The sequence below is a fragment of the Balaenoptera physalus genome (genome assembly GCF_965194825.1).
Source record: "Balaenoptera physalus genome assembly, chromosome: 5".
NCBI classification, from domain to species: domain Eukaryota; kingdom Metazoa; phylum Chordata; class Mammalia; order Artiodactyla; family Balaenopteridae; genus Balaenoptera; species Balaenoptera physalus.
Genome location: NC_138884.1, coordinates 53,633,936 through 53,649,367, shown reverse-complemented (window position 1 = coordinate 53,649,367; position 15,432 = coordinate 53,633,936). Strand labels below are relative to the sequence as shown.

Below are 15,432 nucleotides of genomic sequence, written 5' to 3'. Positions count from 1 at the left end.
TCAAATTTCCCAGCGTCCACACTCACTGTCTTCATTTCCTCCGTCTTTCCTTTGACCTTCAGTGTATCAGTTTCTTAACGCTGCTGTAACAAATTACCACAAACTTAGTGGCTTAAACCAAGCAACAACACACACTTATTTCCTTACAGTTCTTGAGGTCGGAACTCTGAAATGGGTCTCACAGGGCTAAAATCAAGGTGTCGTCAGGGCCATGTTCCTTCTGGAGGCCATGGAAGGGAATCTGTTGCCTGGCCTCTTGCGGCTTCTGGAAGTTTATGTTCCTTGGCTCGTGGTGCCCTCCATCTTCAAGGCTGGCATCTTAGCATCTTCAAAGTTCTCTCTGACTCTGACCCTCCTGGCTCCCTCTTTCACTTATAAGGACCCTTGTCATTACATTCGGCCCACCCAGATAATCCAGGATAATCTCCTCATCTCAAGATCCCTACCTTAATCACATCTGCAGAGTCCTTTTTTGCAAGTGTAATATCTTCACAGGTTCTAGAGATTAGGGCGTGGACTTTGGGGGAGCTGTCCTTTTGCCTACCGCACTCAGTAATCTGGCTTCCCACCACCCTACCGAAGATACTTTCCCAGAGGTCACCAATTTCTAGTTTCCTTAGAAATACGTGTGTCTTAGTTGACCTCTCAGCAGCATTGAATGCAGGTACTTCTCACGGGAGTGGCCTCAGTGACCATGTGTTCTCCCAAGTTCCTTTGCTTCTTCACAACAGTGGACTCGGCCTTCCCAGTCTCCCTTGCCAATGACTCTGTCTCTAACCGTAAATGTTGAAGTCCTTGCTCCCCTAAGCAAGGTTGTCTTTCTTCTTTGTCAGTGACCGACCTCTTAAAAGTAGCGCCCCCTTTCAGTTCTGCAGTAAAGACGGAGAAGCGTAGAGAACCCCTCGTTTCCATCCCTATTTGCATTCTGGTGACTCCCGAATCTCCATTTCCACATGGCACTTCTCTTCCGTGATCCAGAACAGATTGTTCAGCTACCTTTGTGATATTTCCACTCAGGGACCAAGGTACAAGTCACTCGATATCAACATGTCCAAAAGTAAAGGAACATCTTGTCCCCAAGAACTAATGACTCCTTCAGTGTCTCTTATACGAATAAGCTGTTTTCCAGTTAGATTTCTTAGTTTGGAATTTAGGGAGTCATCCCTGTCTCCTTCTCTCCCTCACTCCCCATAAGAAATGTGTCCCAAGGTCATGAAAATTCTGCCACCATCACCTCTCTAATATTCAGGAGATTCTCTCCGTCACCACCATCAACTCTTCTCTTGCCTGAGCTGCCAAGAGAGTCACCTCATCGTTTCTCAGTGGCCACTCCTGCTCCCACACCAAGCCCTAGCCCATTCCCTACATGCTGTCAAAGTGATCTTTTTAGAACATAAAGCAGACTTTGTCACTTCTCTGCTCAAAGCCCATTAATCTAATGGGCATATAGCCACAGTGCTTAGAGCCATATGTTAGCAAGGACCTGTGGAATTATATGGGACCTGGAAAAAAATCATTGCCCCCCGTGCTACAAAAGAGAAAAATACAAAGTGTTGAATTAAATATCTACAAAGGATGACATTATGCTAACTAGCAATTCAAGTGTACGTGTGAGTATATGTGTATATTTGTATGTATATGCATATATATAATCAATTTTAAAGCAGAAAACAAAATGAATAATTTAGCCATATAAAAACACAACTTTAAAAGTTATTAATTTTTTTTATTTTTTTCAAAAAAAAATACGTCTGCATTTTCGTGATACCAATATATTTGCTTAATATGCTGTGGAAGCGGAGCCTCCAAAAGTCAGCGTGCATAGGGCCTGTAAAAATCCCCAAACATTTCTACCTCCAAGGCCTTCCCACTGCACTTACTCTAAAGTCTCAAATGTGTAATGTGGCTTTCCAGCACGTCAGGCTGGATTTTGTAGCTTGCCTTGGGAGGTGTCCATATTGAAGGAATACACTGGCCTCCTAGGCAGCCCTAGACCAGTGCACCTGATCACCCAAGGAGTTTGTTCAAATGCAGGTGCCGACTCGGTAGGTCTGGGAGGAGGCTGGGACGCTGCGTTGCATTTTTCATAAGCTCCCAGGTGACACCACTGCTACTGGTCCACGAGTCACACTTAGAGTGGAAAGACCCCCGAGGGCAGCCTTGCCTCCTTCTGCTGGCCACTCCAGTCATGCTAAGAGCTCCACAGGGTCTCAACTGGTCCGGAGGTTCAAGGGCTAGGACATGCTTGTCACCTGATGGAAAATTTTTGGGGAAGAAGAAGATGATTTTAAGGATTAGAAGCTGAGAGACCACGACGCTTTCCTGTATGCAGTATTGCAGCTGAATGTGAGGGGAGAGATAGCAGGAGAAGCAAATACACTTACCTTTGTGTGCACTTGTGCTCTGGACGCTCACACAGCCTTGGGCCTGCCCCTAAGCCTGTTTCCCTAATGCTAGGATCTGGCTGAGGCTTTGCCTGTGTCACAGCTTTTATCAAGCAGTTTTATAATCCTATGTTTATGTACCGGTTTTAGGATTAAACTGTAAACTCCTATGCAGCCCAGATGAGTTCTTCTTCGAGGTAATCATTCAGTAGAAGTCCATTAATAAAAGAAGGAAGTTTAATCCCCACTCAAGTATAACTTCCAGCCAGAAGGCAACATTGTTCTGGAATGCTAGGAAATAATTCCATCCCACAGGACAACCTTGGGTACGGTAACTAGAGATGTGTTGGCTGTTTTGACATTCAGTTGCCAAATGCCCAACAAATGGAAATAGCACTTAGCAACAGCGCTATAAATGGCAGCCCTAGCTATAAATTTAAAAACAACACCCATGCCTATCTAGTAATATCTACAGAAACGGAGCAGGACCCTGTGGTCTATGCCCCCCATGTCCCCAGCCTGCCTTTTGTCTGTGGAAAAACTGTAGCCAAAGAATAAGTTTAATCAGAGAAGTGAAAAAATACAGAAACAAAGGAAAACAGTCAAAGGAGACCAAATAATAATAGTTTAGTCCTTAAACCTAGTCAAGGACCTTTAGTTCCTCCTTAAGGGATACAGGTAATATTCTGAGCCATCTCCTGTGAGCTGTCTTAAAGATGCTGAAGCCCGCACCCGGTGGAAGGAGTTAACTACATGATGAGCAGGCTGTAGCCATGACATAAGCTGCCACAACGCCGAGAACTGGCCTCAAAGAAATGGAAACAAACCGACCTGAAGATGAACTGTACCTGAAGCCATCAAGACGATGCTGGTCGGACCACCAGTGACCAATTTCAAGATGACTGTCAGAGCCGACTGTGCTGTTTCTGCATGCAGCCCCCTCCCTCCGTCTATAAAAGCTCTTGCCCACTGGTTGTAGGAAGCGGGGAGTCGGCCTTTGGACAGGCGTCCACCCTCCCCCCCGCCCCCCAGGCTGCCGGCATCCAAAATAAAGCAAACTTTCCTTTCCACCAACCTTGCCTCTCTATTGGCTTTCGAGTGACAAGCAGCCAGACCTCACTTTCCGGTACACTGGGATGTCATAAACTGTTTGTTAATAGTAGCTGAGTTTTGTTATTGGTGTGTTTCATTTGTTGTTTATGTCGTTGTTATTAATACGTTCATTGTATTAGACATAGTGACAACTTCCAAAGTAATGAAAGATAGATGAAGACAGCTTGAGTGTTATTATTGTGTTTCATTTGGCTCTTTTAGAGTATTGTGCCATGTGGATATGGGCTATTATTTGCTCATCACCCCGTCGTTTAAACAGCAAAAACCTGGCTTGAACTATATTTATCTTTCCATGTAACCATTCAAGAGGAACTAAAGCCATTAGGACCTCCGTGGAGATTTAAAGTTGTCCTATTTCCCAAACCCAGACTGCCTGTAACTGATGCTTCCTCTCAGAAAGTCCTCCAGACACAAAAGGTTTCATGTAATCAGCCAGCAACGACATTTCCCTGAAAGAAGGGTAACTGAAATCCCTGTTCAGTTTCAGTACTTCAGAGGGTCAAGTTGTTTTTCAGATTTTGCTCAGTCTGTGTAAACAGTGTGCCGCTAAGTGAGCTCATTGGACGCCATAATGCCAGGCAGAATCATCTGCTCAAAGAAAGCAAATAACAAATCATCTCCAGGCCTGTATCAAGCCGGCATGTTGCGTGAAGAAGCCGGTAAAACAAGACTACGTAGTCTCCTGTCTTAGCACACTGTCAGATGTCACTGTTTATTTCATGATCTGGCCAATCGGGATCACCACAGATTAACCTAAGCTACGTGACCCTCTCCTTTTCTCTGACCATGCTCTTCTTTGTTACCGACTTGGCAATTTACATGTCCAGCTTCCCTTTGGAGACCCGAATTGGGAGTAAACCACCAATTTAATTGTCAGTGTGGTCCATTTAAAACAGGTTCCTTCATTTGTTCTGATCTCTATTTCATTTTATAAAGGCCAAGTTTCCGTAACTATTTATCAGGGGCTGGCCATAGGATACACGGTATCTTCTCAGCCAGGTATTTGCAAACATTCCCAGTGTCCCTAACACAGAATGGGTGGTCCATCATTATTTCTTGAGTGGGTGTATACATGTTGCTAGGCTCCTTCCTGTAAGACCAGAGGAGAACACGACTTTGTTTTCTGGCAATTTAATCAAAGTGCAAATGCTTGAGGATCAATTTCTGTTTTTTTTTTTTTTTTTTTTTAAATATTTTTATTTATTAATTTGGTTGCACCGGGTCTTATTTATTTATTTTTATATTTATTTTTGGCTGTGTCGGGTCTTCGTTTCCGTGCGAGGGCTTTCTCCAGTTGCGGCAAGCGGGGGCCACTCATCATCGCGGTGCGCGGGCCCCTTCACTATCGTGGCCTCTCCTGTTGCGGAGCACAGGCTCCAGACGCGCAGGCTCAGTAGCTGTGGCTCACGGGCCCAGCCGCTCCGCGGCACGCGGGATCTTCCCAGACCAGGGCTCGAACCCGTGTCCCCTGCACTAGCAAGCAGATTCTCAACCACTGCGCCACGAGGGAAGCCCCAATTTCTTTTTTAATTATAGATTTTTATTAGAAATTCTGCGACTGTGATTAAGAGTTATTTTATTTTTCCCCATCACTGAATGGCTCCTTTATTGAGAGAACATTTCAGAAAGTACATAATTAGCACGCTCTCCAGGAGCTGATTGTAATGACTCGCCCCTGAACAGATTTTCTGTAGGAGTTGAGGCTCCCTGGTGCTGGAAGAAGATGGCTTTGAGGGACTTGCAGTAGGGAGAATGGACGTCAGAGTTTGGCCTCAGACCAGGGAGTAAATATCTGGTTCCAGTTGCAGATCCCTGGCGAAGCAGAAATAGCATTGCCCTTGTGGAGAGAGTAGGTTCAGAGGAATGAAGTAGTGAAGGGGGTGGTGTCCAGATCGTTGTAAATGATTCACCTTCTGCCTTCACACCCCACCTACACACCAGCTAGAAGGAAGCACTCTCTAGGCAATGCTTCCTGAGAGGGCAGTGGGTCTGAAACTTCTTATGAGTCCATGTTTGTCTAAAAGTCAGTGGTTCTCACATTTTTGGTCTCAGATGAGTTTTACAGTCTTAAAATTAACGAGGACCCCAACATACTTTTGTTTATGTGGGTTATATCTATCAACATTTATCATGTTCAAAAGTAAAACTGAGAAAATGTTTGTAAGTATTTATCTTAAAATAACTGCTATACACCGTTAAATAGTAACATAAATGACATCATTTTATGAGAAATAACTGTTTCCAAAAAACAGTGAAGAGAAGCATTGTCTTATGGTTTTGCAAAGCTTTTTAATGTTTGACTTAATAGAAGATAGCTAGATTTGCATATTGATTTCTACATTCAGTCTGGTGTTATACCACATACCATGTAGGGCCTGGGAAAGTCCACTGAATGGGAATTAAAAAGGCAGATAAGAGCTCAGTATTGTCCTAATAATTCTGATCTGTAACTCCCTGAAAAGCTCTTGGGGACTCCCATGGGTCTCCAGGCCACACTTTGAGAACCACTGTTCTAATTTATAAGCCCCATACTCCTGTATATGTCATGGATGGTCCCAAAGGCATCTTACCACAGTGGCTGTCTTTGGGATTCAGCCCAATTGGCTTCCCAAGCTCAGGCTTCCAACAGTTGGAAAAAAAAAAAAAAAAAAGAAGGCGGCTGTGAATTACTCAGCTCTCGGGTGCTTTTTCAATTCCCAAGTGTAAGTGAGTAAGTGAATGAATGAATAAATGAATAAAATATGAAACTGTTTCTCAATTTTAGTACTTTCATTTTCTTGATCTTAAAATCAGATTGTAGTCCCCATCATGAAGCTGGATTAGCTGCATTCAATCAGAGATTAGACAAATTTTTGCCTTTTTGTATGATCTTTTATCACTTGCTCCTAAATCTTTTTTTTTTTTTAATTTTTATTTATTTATTTATTTTTGGCTGCTTTGGGTCTTCATTGCTGTGCGTGGACTTTCTCTAGCTGTGGCGAGCGGGGGCTACTCTTGGCTGTGATGGCTTCTCTTGTTGTGGAGCATGGGCTTCTAGGCGTGTGGGCTTCAGTAGTTGTAGCGCACAGGCTCAGTTGCTCCATGGCATGTGGGATCTTCCTGGACCAGGACTTGAACCCGTGTCCCCTGCGTTGGCAGGCGGATTCTTAACCACTGCACCACCAGGGAAGTCCTGCTCCTAAATCTTATAAAGCACGGAGGGAAAACTGCCACATGCTGGGCTTCTAGTCAGCTATAACCATTCATTCAGCCAAATCATTCACTCTGCCAACAGACTTTTATTCAACTTTGGGGATTCAAAATTTAAAAAGGCAAGGTCTCTGTCTTCTAGAAGTTCACAGTCAAATAGAAGATGCTGGGACTTTATAATCCATGTGTGCATTTATTCAGCATGCTCTAATCCATTCAGCAAATATTTGGGGGGGGCATCTATTATGAGTCATAATTAAAGCAGGTGGGCAAAAAGCCATTTCTTGTCTTGTGGAATTCAACCAACTGGGGCTACAAACACAAATAAGTAATTAAAATATAAACTATTGTGACTTATCACAATAAAAGTAAGTACAAAACTCTCCAGGAACTTGGAGGAGAAAGTGAATATTTGGCTAGGAGAGTTAAAGAAGATTTCTGGCTTGGCAAGAGGCTGAGAAACAGGAACATTGATTCTGTGATCTGAAAGAGCCAAGTTCCAATGCCACCTCCTCGTCACTTCAACCTCTCTCAGTCTAAATCACAAGGTTGTGAATACGAATGGGATCATGTCTGTGTAGTACCCAGGACAGTTCTGATTATCATAATTAGCGAAGGGATGGCATTCTTTAGTTGGAAATGAATCAGGCATATGTTCTAGGTGAGGAAAATGAGACATGCAAAAGCCAGGAGATGTGAAAAAAAGCATAACGTATCCTGAAAACAAATGAAATAGAACAAAATTGATAAAGTTGGTCAAGTAAAATACAAGGTCCTTATTGAGGTAAGGTCAGGATTTCATTGCTTTTGTTCAAAAATCACTCCCTACACCACCTACAAAGAAAAATAAGATATAAAAGCCTTTGATAAAGTAAATCACAATGCTGAAAAAAAGACAAATAGGAGTAGCCTTCTGAGTATAAGCCTAGGTAACATTTTACAGTTTTTATCAAAAAGTGAGTCTGCATGGAAATGGGCTTTCCAGGGAGCGAGAGGCAAAGATATGATTAAGAGATTCCTGACACTCACTGTCTTTTCCCCCCTTGGATGAAGTTGTGGCTTTGTCAACGTTGAATCTGGATCAAGAACCAGTAGAACGCCACATTTGTAAACATTCTCTTGAATAGAAGGCCAGAGTTTGTAAATTCTTCAGGGTTGGTGCTGTAAGTTTACACATAAAAGTGCAGTGGTGGCACTTTTTCCAGATCCAAGGCACCTCTGCCATTCAGGGACAGTGCCGCCAGAGCAGCTGTGCCCACCAGAAATGCTAGAGGCTGGGAGAAGCTAGGCTTTGTGGCCACTCTGCATCCTGTGAAATCTCGTATCTATATTAGCTCCCCAGGGCTGCCTACAAACACTACCACAAACCAGGTCCTTAAAACAACAGAAATATATCATCCCACAGTTTTGGAGACTAGAAGTCTGACACCAAGATGTTGGCAGTCCCATGCTCGCTCTGAAACTGGAAGGGGAGAATCCTTCTTTGCCTCTTTGGTGGCCATCAATCCTTAGCATTCCTCGTCTTGTAGCTACAGCACCTCCATCATCACGTAGCATTCTCCCTTTGCGACTGTTGTCCAAACTTCCCCTTTTCATAAGCACATCGGTTATATTGGATTAGAGCCCACCCCAATGGCCTCATGTTAACTTGATTCCATCTGCAAAGACCAGTTTCCACATAGGGTCACATTCCTAGGTACCAGGGATTAGGACTTCAAACATATATTTTCAGTGTAATATAATTCAACCCATAACAGTATCTTTGGTGAATTAATTTTGGAACTGAATCTAACAGTGTGTGTGTGTGTGTGTGTGTGTGTGTGTGTGTGTCCATGGTGGTGGAGTGAGACAGAGCCCCTCTTTCACCTGTCCAACACCTACCTGAAATAATACAGAGTCATAAAACTAATATATCAAGTGCCTTTGACTCACAATGTTTAAAGTCAATTTAGGTATCATTTGTGAAGTGAGGAATAATTTGCTATGTCTAGAAAATAAGTCTGGGCCAAATTATGAGATAACAAGGTATTTGTACATAACCATTTAGGAATTTAGGAGCACTTGTTGTTTCTAAGTAGCAAAGTGATATGAGTGGACTTGGTTGCAGAAAGGTTGCTCTGGCAATAGTGTGAGTAATGAGTAATTTTCCAGGGCAAATCTTAGAGGCAGAAATAGCAATTAGAAAATCACTGCAAGAGTCTGGAGAAAGAAACTGACTGGGAAGGGCTGGGGATATAGGTGTATATGGCAGTGGGCAGGTATGCTGGACCAAACAGTGACCAGAAAGAGGAGAGGAGGGGAGTGATTAGGAACATTCTGAGTGACATGTTGGATGTGACTAGTAAGAAAGACAGAAGAATTGAGATCGACTCTGAGGTGATGAGCTTGGCTAAGTGGGGAGAATATGTCACCATTAATGGGGATGGAAAGCACAGGAGAAAATGCAGATTTTCTAAAAAGTGAAGTGAATAACAATGCAATATAGAGGGTTCTCTACAGGGATAACAAAGGCATGAAGGTTATTAAAAGTATTTGTGAAAAACTGCCTTTGTCTGGGCAGTTATGCAAGGACACTGAGGTGGCGTGTCCTCTACTCTAAAGGTCTGCAGTTACCCCACACTCAAAATGACCCAAAGGATTGATTTCTCCCCTTTACTATCAACTTGCCCCACTCCTGCACAAACAGTCCTGTATTCCCTACCTTGGTAGGTAGCACCATCATTTACCTGTCTCTTAAGCCATGAGTCTGTTACCTTCCTCCATGCCTCCCTCTCCCCAGATCCTCATAGCTAGTCGTCAAGTCTTGCATCATCTTACACATCTCTTGAATTGACCTGGCCTCTTCATTTCCATGGCCTCTGCTTCACTGAAGGTTCTAGTCCTCTCACATCTGCTTCATTGTCACAGCACCTTACCAAGTCAACCCACCGGTGCACTTGAACTCACTCCAATGACCCAGCCGGAGGGCTCTTTGCAGAATGCGAGTCTGATCCTATTGCTGTGAGACTTAGCAATCTCATATTACTGAGACTCAGCTTATCCACACTAAGACCTTTCCCTGCCCCCTGCCTCACAGCCTGCCAAGCAAGGTCCAAACTCCATAACATGACCTACAAAGCCTTGGATGTTTCTGTTCCTGCTTATCTCTAGACTTTGTCTCCTTCTATATGTGCCACCTTCAGCACATTTTAGCCCATTTAAGAATTGTGGAACTTTATAATCTCTGAATATTTCTTGCTTCTGCTTTGTATGGTGTTTCCTCCACCTGGGTGTCCTTCCCCCGCTGCTCTGCTGGAATCCCCTCCCCTATCATACTCTCCCTGACACTTACGTGTATAACTCATCTTACTCTCTTCCTCTCTTCTACTTCTGTATCATGACATGCTTCCCCTGTTCCACTTACAACAGCACTGTATCATTTTTGATGCAGCTGACTCCGCAGGTCACCCACAATCTCCCTGAGGGCAGGGCCGTCCAAATTCCATTCCACAAGCAGACTGTGCATCTGTTTTGTTTCATGCACTGTCCTTTTACTCAAGATACAAAGATGAATGGGTTCCCCACTTCAAGTTTCTGAAACCTGTGGACCAAAGAATTGGATAATTCAAACATTGAAAAGGAGCTTATCGCCTAATAGGAGAGTCAAGGAAAATAAAAATGGAGAAAGAAAAAATAAGTTGGTACAGTCAAAAGTGAATTATTACAGGTCAGAAGTTTAATGGGTTTGGTTAAAAGCCACTGCAAGACATACAGGCCAGGGTAGCTACAGTATTATCTTTAAGGCAAACCATACAGAACAAAGTGAGAGTGAATTTCCAAATATAAAAATGATGACATTTTTCAATTCTTTTGAAGAAGAAGTGACTAGACCGATACATTGCCTCTGACATTTTATTCACACCAACTAAAGTAACTCTCAACTGTGCTTTGCTCCACTCAAAATAGAGAAATGGTATACAAATAAGTGTATTTTAAAAAATAGTAGAGTAGCTAAGGTATTCATTTGCTGATGAGAACTGGCCTCCGGAATCATCTGACCTGACTTTTGACTGACAGAAAACTTTTCCTCCGCTGCCATCAGCACCTGTAATCTAGCCACACCCATTTATCCCTGGGGTCAGTGCAGTCAGGTCCAGTCTGAACTCCCCTGCGCCTCCCTTGCTCTCTAATAACCTTCTTTGTTCTTTTTCCCGCCTTCTAACCAGATTTATTTAACATAACAAAATTCTCTCTACAAAGTGACCTATACCTTCAAAACATGCTAATACCGTACTCTAACACATATATATGGAACCAAAAAAAAAAAAAAAATGGTTCTGAAGAACCTAGGGGCAGGACAGGAATAAAGACGCAGACCTACTGGAGAATGGACTTGAGGACACAGGGAGGGGGAAGGGTAAGCTGGGACGAAGTGAGACAGTGGCATTGACATGTATACACTACCAAATGTAAAATCGATAGCTAGTGGGAAGCAGCCGCATAGCACAGGGAGACCAGCTCTGCTTTGTGACCACCTAGAGGGATGGGATAGGGAGGGTGGGAGGGAGACGCAAGAGGGAAGAGATATGGGGATATATGTATATGTATAGCTGATTCACTTTGTTATAAAGCAGAAACTAACACACCATTGTAAAGCAATTATACTCCAATAAAGATGTTTAAAAAAAAGAAAGAACAAAGAGAGGGTTTTAGATTTAGAAAGAAATTTCCAAACTCTCATTCATTGGCTGGAGAAATGAAGAGACATAACCAAGGTCATACATGGCTTATTGGTAGCCATGGTGTGGGACAAGAGCCAAGAATCTCTGATCTCCAGCTCATTGGACCAAAAAAAAAAAAAAAAATGCTATTTTCTTAACTAGTATTTTGATAAGTCAATCCATAGAATGTCCAAAAGCAGCTTACTCTAAAATTAATGGAAAAGTGTCCAATGCACATTCCTTGACTGGCCTAACTACTGGAACTCTCCTAGTTCTGTAAGATAATGAACATAAGGTATGATTGAGTCCCTGTGACAGGCTGCTGGGGAACGGATACGAAATGTCAAGAGGCCATTTTGTGCGCTGCCGTTGTAATGCCATCGCGTTTCTAGATCATGATAATGTTCCCTGATTCTAGACACACCATAGGAATATCAGTGGGGGCCGAGGTCAGCTTAGCTGCTTGCTGGGCTGGAACAAATATCGCCCCAGCATGCTCATCTGACAGGGTTCTGCAGCAGCCCAGATCGAGTGCTTGTGAACCTGTGCACAGGACTCCAACAGTGGAGATTCTTCACTGTGCCCTCCAGGCGCTGCTTCAAGGTCGCTTCCATCCCGCTGTCCGCCCCCGGGCAGGACCCCGAGGTGCGTCACCTTCTCCTTCTTTGTTCTGAAGTTCCAGTCCCCAGTTCAGCTTGCAGATCACTGCATGGTCTGCAGATCCATCAATAGGAGGCAGCCTACTTTCAGTCAAAAACACTCCAGACACTTTCCCTTCTCAGGGCCTTTGTTAAAGGCTAGATTAAACAAAAAGGCTCAGCAGATCTAGATCAGCAAAACTGTCTTGAAATTATTCAATATTCGAAATTTCAAAAGTGAAAACACTAACCTAGTCGTGGTGGAAAAACTGTGAATCTGGTGGAAGCTTGCTTCCACCTATTTTGTGGTTTAGTCCTGTTTCGCTTTTGAATTACATCGCTATTACGTGTGTCTTGGGGAAGAGGAAAACAATAGTCTTTTCAGAATTTAAGTCTTCTTTAGGTCTTAATTTAATCCTGCTTTCACTCTGTGAATGAAGGTGTCTCCTTACCTTCCAGCCGTGGGTCTCACCTTCCATTAACCTTACTTAGGGAAGCCTTCTTGACCCTCCTACTCTACCTCACTCCTGTTAAAATGCCACTTGGTCCTCTATTCCTCCCTTCCGTGGCCCCGGTCTGGGCTGCCATCATCCTTTACCTAGACTACTGTAGCAGCTGCATCACTGGTCTCACTACTCTAACTTCTAATCCTTTCAATCCATTCTCCACACAGCAGCAGACTATTAGAATAGGTCAGATCACTCTCTGCTTAAAATCCTTCAGCAGAGGATTAGAATAAAATCCCACTTCATTAGAATAAAATCATTAGAATAAAATCCCCACTTCTCTCACTGTCCCATGATCTGGCTCCTGCCACCCACCCCCCAGCCCCCGACAGCTCTGGTCATTGGATTTCCATAAGGTTCCTGCTCCGGTCATGATCTTTCACCCTCAAGACTTTGCACTTCCTGTTTCCTCTGCCTGGAAATTTTCTACCTCTTCCTAAAATGACAGCTTCTTTCATCTTCAGATCTCAGCTTAAGTATCACCTTCTCTATGGAAATCTTATCAGCTCACAGCCTCTAAAGATGGCCTCACTTTTGTCCCTTTCTTTGTTCATTTGCTTTCCCATAACGTTTATCACAAGTTATTGTTGTGTCTTTGTTTATTTGTAATTAATTAACTTATTGGTCTTTGGGGCTGAAAGTGAGCTCCATTTAAAAAAAGAAGTGTCTCTGACTTGTTCACATTGGTATTCCCGGTGCCTAGCACATTAACTGGCTCATAATAAGCCACTCAATACATATTTATTGAATGAGTAATCCTTTATTACACACTTTATGTATATTTATATAAAATTTTAATTATGTTTGTATGTGTTCTTTTATTGACTTAATGTCTTCTTCTACTTTACTAAAGTTCTACAAGAGCAAAGATCAAGTCTACTTTGTTCACTGATGTGTTACTGGGACCTTGCAAGTAATAAGACCCTTGCCGTTATTTATTTCATAAGTAAATGCATTAAATAATTATCAATCAATGGAAGACACTTAAAAAGGTAATACTGAAGAGTCCAGATAGGCCATTGGGTTATAAAACAAAGCAGATGGGCTTCCCTGGTGGCACAGTGGTTGAGAATCTGCCTGGCAATGCAGGGGACACGGGTTCGAGCCCTGGTCTGGGAAGATCCCTCATGCCGCAGAGCAACTGGGCCCGTGAGCCACAACTACTGAGCCTGCGCGTTTGGAGCCTGTGCTCCGCAACAAGAGAGGCCACGACAGTGAGAGGCCCGTGCACCGCGATGAAGAGTGGCCCCCACTCGCCGCAACTAGAGAAAGCCCTCGCACAGAAACGAAGACCCAACACAGCCAAAAATAAATAAATTAATTAATTAATAAAAAAATAAAAATAAAAAATAAAACAAAGCAGATGAACTCTGCTTTCAAAAACCTAAACTGGGTAAAAACAGGTTTCAGCAAGTAATGACTTCCTATAGCCCCTTTAATTGCTTAATTCTATCTATAAAAATTAAGATCTAATAATCAGCCTGTTGGATAGAGGTTTAATTTTCTTTTTTTTTTAAATCAGGGATCCAGTCTTGTATTTAGCATCTACTTGAAACGAACTTGGTTTATGGGGATAGAATGTACTTAAAAACATCTATGATGTTTAACAACCTAGTCCTTATTTTTTGGATATTGGTCTCAATATAATCTTGATGGAAAGTTCTGTTCAAGAGGTTTCCAGAATTGATATTGGAGCATAATGTTGGCCTACACTTCTGATCTGTGGGAAAGATTTTGTGCTATAATGTCAAATGGCTATTGTGGTAAATGGCAAAAATGACCACGAGACCCTGTACCTCCTTCCACCAAGAAGTGGGGTCCATTTCCTAACTGTTGAATCTGTGCTGGCCCTGGAGCTTATTTTGCTCAATAGAATACAGCAAGAGTGATAGTGTGCCAGTTCTAAGTCTCCGTTTCAAAAGGCCTTATAGCTTCATTCTTACTCTCTGAGAAACTTGCAAATGCCATGTGAACAAACTTGGCTAGCCTGCTGGAGGGTGAGAACACAGTGAGAGAGACCCCAGTTCTTTCAGACACCTCAGCAGAAGCCATCCTGGCCAATCCACCAGCTGCCTGCAGATGCATAAGAAAGCCCAGCTGTATTAGTCTGCTAGGGCTTACACACACACACACACACACACACACACACACACACACACAATGGAATATAACTCAGCCATAAAGAAAGAATGAAATCTTGCCATTTGCAACAACAGGAATAGACCTGGAGGGTTTATGTTAAGTAAGTCAGACAGAGAAACACAAATACTGTGTAATTTCACTTAGATGTGGAATCTAAAAAGATGAAACAAACAAAACAGAAACAGATTCATAGATGCAGAGAACAAATTAGTAGTTGCCAGAGGGGACGGAGGTAGGGGGGTTAGGTAAAAATAGGTGAAGGGGATTGAGAGGTACAAATTTCCATTTATAAAATAAATGAATCTTGGGGATATAATATGCAGCAAAAGGAAAATAGTCAATAATATTGTAATAACTCTGTATGGGATTAGACTTGACTTATCGTGGTGATCACTTTGTAATGTATTTAAGTGTCAAATCACTACGTTGTACACATGAAACTACCATAATATTGTACATCAATTGTTTTTTTAAATGCAAAGTACCACAGACTGGATGGCTTAAACAACAGAAATTTATTTTCTCAAAGTCGTGGAGGCTAAAGGTCTGAGGTCGAAGTTAGCAGGGGTGGTTCCTTTCGAGGGCTCTGAGGGAAGAATCTGTCCCAGGCCTCTCCCCCTGGCTTGTAGACAGCTGTCTTCATGTTGACATAGTGTTCTCCCTGTATCTTCACATCATCTTCCCTCTGTATGCATCCCTGTCCAAATTTTCTCTTCTTACAAGGACACCAGTCATATGCAAATATGCATTTGAGTGGCCA

The 15,432-nt window shown here is 42.8% G+C and overlaps 1 long non-coding RNA gene across 1 annotated transcript; it reads right to left on the bottom strand.

Annotated features, from left to right (window-relative positions):
- Window positions 1–1,705: 1,705 nt before the first annotated feature.
- LOC309661899 lies at window positions 1,706–4,680 on the bottom strand. Its single transcript, XR_014264351.1, has 2 exons — window positions 2,385–4,680; window positions 1,706–2,252 (listed from the first exon to the last, which is right to left on the bottom strand). It is a non-coding gene; the product is annotated as an uncharacterized lncRNA (long non-coding RNA).
- Window positions 4,681–15,432: the final 10,752 nt, after the last annotated feature.